Source organism: Magnolia sinica, chromosome 11 (assembly GCF_029962835.1).
Source record: "Magnolia sinica isolate HGM2019 chromosome 11, MsV1, whole genome shotgun sequence".
Taxonomy (NCBI): domain Eukaryota; kingdom Viridiplantae; phylum Streptophyta; class Magnoliopsida; order Magnoliales; family Magnoliaceae; genus Magnolia; species Magnolia sinica.
Window position 1 is genome coordinate 40,565,705 of NC_080583.1, and position 4,625 is coordinate 40,570,329.

Below are 4,625 nucleotides of genomic sequence, written 5' to 3' on the forward strand. Positions count from 1 at the left end.
TTCATTCCGAAGAAACGCCGCGTGTTACGAATTTCGAGGGAATCTCTACGACGTGTCCCATCAATCAATCAATCCATCAATGTCAAGTACAAGCCATACCCCAAATACAACAACCCATCCCTCCTTTTCTATAAGTCAACTCTCTCTCTCCCCTCACCATTCCCTTTTTACAAATTTTCAAACAACCCATACCTTTCCTTACAACCACCACATCAACCCATCTATATTATCCCATCACCTCTTTTTCTCTCTCATTTCTCAAATCTCCCAAGCAAGAAATTCCATATGTCCAAGCTCCTCTCTCTCAAGCAACAAGTGTGGCCCACCCTCTCATCTCTCATCCCCAACAAGTGAGGCCCATTTGATGTATTGGAGGCCCATGGGTCGAGGCCCAATAGGATGTACATAAGGCCTATTGTAGTGTGATTCCACCATGGTATATGTGTTGACATTTATAACGGGCTATGCCTTGGGAGCAATGATGGTTTGATGTCCACATTGTAAAGATAATGTTGGTTAAATGTCCGCATTATGACTCTCCCTAGGGCCCATTGATAGGCCCATACTTGTAGTGTGTAGTCTGCCTAGGCCCATCTTCGTTATGAATAGAGCCTATCACCACATAATTTGTTTAGTATAAATCCATGATTCATGATCATGCGCATCATATGTATGCCTGATATCAGGAGTGACTGATCATAGCATATGCCTTCGGGCAGATTGTTTATAGGCTCCCTGATAGGCAGATTTGCCCCACATGAGTGTGCGGTATGCACAAGATTGTTACATGTCTGGTAGGGTGATTCATGCACTTGCATTTGTGTGATTGTGATTATTGGATGCCCTAGCGACATCTGGGCCATAGCCTCCACAGACACATCATGGGTGGCTGGATTGGATACCGAAAATACTGTTTCTAGCATCGGGGTGCCATAAATGTCCCTGGGTGAAAATCCCTAAACTTGATGGTACTAGAGGATGACTCCAACGTCGAGACCAAGTGGATATATGAGCGCACGAGGGCTGAATACCAGGAGGCCGCATCTCCCACTGTGTCATGGTCGGTTGGAAAGCGGTGTGGCCTTATTCGCCCAAGGGTAGGGGGCATTATTAAGCTGAGTTTGACTAGCTCATGAATGGGTCTGCTATCGATGTGCCGGATAGGTATTGGCCGACTATTGGCCAGATGGATAGTGAGGTTTCTTACACTCACTTGGACTGTGCGGCTGGGAGAAGGGCAGTGCCATTTGAAGTATACTAAACCCCAGTGATTATCCAAAATGAGAATTGTACTGATATTTGATGAGTTGTATGAGATTTGGATGAGGATTTGTATGCTTGAGTAGCATTGTGCATTGCATGGTCTTGAAATGGCCGATAGCATTCATATCTTGCACTGCATAGCCTTGGTATGGCTGCTTGCATTCATGTACTCATCAGCAAGATTCCACATTACTTTGACCTTGCAATCTGAGCACGCTCATATTACGCACACACTTACACCACACTCTAAGCTTTTTATAAGCTTATGCACGATTGATGCGTGCAGGTGACGCCAGGACGTAGCCATAGCCTCGCCGCAGTTGAAGTGTGCAGCCGAGCTTTTGGAGTTTCTATTATTATCATTATATTGTATTTCCCTTTCATACGCATTGTACTCAAAGTTTTTGATCATAGTGGATTTTGTGATGGTGTTCTTGTGGTTATTGTTCATGGGTTATGCTTATGGTTATGCTCATTACTAATCAAATCATGTTTGAAATCCTCCTTGCAGGATCCTAGGATCGGAACCTGATGTATGGGTGCCAGGAGCTGAGAATGAGATACTACGGAGGCTGTCAGTGCCGGATTCGGCAATTGGGAATTTTGTGAGCCCGATTTTTGAGTTTGGGGCATGACAGCATGTCACCCCTCTCTCTCTGATCCCCGAAGTCAACCTTCCTTGCAACAACCCATCCTTCTCTCCTTACATCCCCTCTCTCTCATTCTCCACCCATTCTCCCAAGCACCAAGAGAGAGAGCCAACGTCCAAGCTTCCCATGAGAGAGCTTAGAGTGTGGCCCACCTTCCTACCCCAAGATCTTCCATCTCCACCCTTCAATCTTCATCTTTCACCGTCAAAGGGAAAGCCTAGGAGCTAAGGAGTCCATGGAGCTTAGAAGAAGCGAAATCAGTGGGTGTTCATAGCTCTATATAGTGATTTTGATTTAGGGCCCACTTATGATGGGACCCACTTTGATGTATGTGTTGTAATCTAAGAGGGGCTCATAGCGGCGAGGTCCCTCAACTACTCTCTCTCTCTCTCTCTCTCTCTCTCTCTCTCTCTCTCTCTCTCTTCCCTAATTTAATGGCCGCTTATGATGTATGTATTTTATGGCCACGTCGTCCATCTTCAGGCCCACCATGTTGGGCGTGTTTCATCCTGACTGCCCAGATGTGAGCTTGGACAAAGGAGAACACAAATATCAGTTGGTTCAACAGGGGGGCCATGTGTGCGTGGACCCCACTTGATGTGGACGAACACCCAAGTTGTTCATTTCATGTAGCGTGCTGCAGTCTAGCAGTTGTAAGGCGCTGGCCTGTTTGTTTTAAAAAAAAAATAAATAAAATATAATATTATAGATATGTGTGTGTGTGAATGATGGGCCCTACGTGGGACCCACCCTACCTGGCAGAGGAGCTGGTGTATAGTAGCTATATAGCTACTGTACTAACGTCAGCAAGGTGGGTCTGACCCATCCAGACCATCCATCTAGACAGTGGGTCAGTAGGCCACGTACACCAACTATACAATTGTTATACGTGTAGACACTATGAGACCCACCGTGATGTAATGTTTCACCTATGTCGTCCATCTTTTGGTGATCCACACCGTCCGTCTGATGGAGGGTGGGCCAGCAGCCGCAGCAATAGATGTTGTGTTGACGCTGCAAGTTCTGTGGGTCTGATCTAGGTTGGTGATATCCAAACCATCCATTTGGATGATGGGCTAACAGGCCACACAAGTAGAAAAGTTGTCATATACATCAGCAGAACCGTGGACCACACGGTGACGTATGGGTCTTATCCACACCGTCTAGATGGTTGGATGGTGGGACCCATGCCATGATGAATATATATTTTATCCACGCTGTTCATCTGTTTCACGTCCACACCGTACATCCACAACATGATGTATGTGTTTTATTCCAGCCATCTATCAGGTGGACCACTGTGATGTATATATTATCTCCAACCATCTATCAGGTGAACCACACTGCAAAAATCAGTGGGGATTGAACGTCTGCCATTGAACCTGTTGGGGTCACAGAAGTTCTGGATCAATATGAAATTGTTTTTCCTCTTAATCCAGGTCTTTATGACCTTATGAACAGATTGGATGGAAAATAAACGTTATAGTGGGCCCTGTGATTTGTAAATAGTGGAAATCATTATCTCCGTTGTTATTTATGGTGTGATCCAGAAGATCTTTCGATCATTATCCCGACTGTTATTTGTGGTATGGTCTAGGTGATCTTCCGTTATGATTCATTTGGGTGATGCTCTAAAATAACCTCTTAAAATAGATGAATGGTGTAGGGTGCAGCCCATGTGATGTGGTCCACTTGAGGTATATGAGGCCCATTGATGCAGCCCACTTGAGGTATATGAGGCCCATTGGTGCAGCTCATTGATGCGGCCCACTTGAGGTATATGAGGCCCACTGGCGCGGCCCATTAATGCGGCCCACTTGATGATATAAGGCCCATTGGCGTAGTCCATTGATGCGGCCCACTTGAGGTATATGAGGCCCATTGGAGTGACCCATTGATGCGGCCCACTTGATGAATATGAGGCCCATTAGCGCGGCCCATTGATACGGCCCACTTGAGGTACATGAGGCCTATTGGTATGGCTCATTGATGCGGCTCACTTGAGGTATATGAGGCCCATTGGCGTGGCCCATTGATGCGGCCTACTTGATGTATATGAGGCCCATTGGAGCAGCCCAATGATGCGGCCCACTTGATGTATATGAGGCCCATTGGCACGGCCCATTAATGCAGCCTACTTGAGGTATATGAGGCCCATTGGTGCGGCCCATTGATGCGGCCCACTTGATGTATATGAGGCCCATTGGCATGGCCATTGATGCAGTCCACTTGATGTATATTAGGCCCATGAGTGAGGCCCATGGTGATGTATATTAGGCCCTTGTGTGAGGTCATAGGCCCACTGTACGCTTGGCTCTATGTGGGCCACTCCTTGGGAGCAATGTTGGTTAAATGTCTACATTGATGGGCAATGATGGTTAAATGTCCACATTGTGACCTTCCCTTAGGCCCTTTGTTAGGCCGATTATTGAGGCCAATTATCGATGCTGATTGTCAGTGCCGATTATCAATCCTGTATCAGTGCCAATTATCGAGGCCGATTATCGATGTTGATTATCGGTGCCAGTTATCAATATTGATTATGAGTATGTGACAGTATAGCATCATGATAAATGCCCATAAGCATCATCTGCATGTTTGTTATGAGATGTGGTTGACCATTGTATATGCCATAGGGCATGTTGTTTATGGGACTCCCTGATAGGCGAAGTCATCTCACATGAGCGCACGGTATGCATAGGATTTATGCAT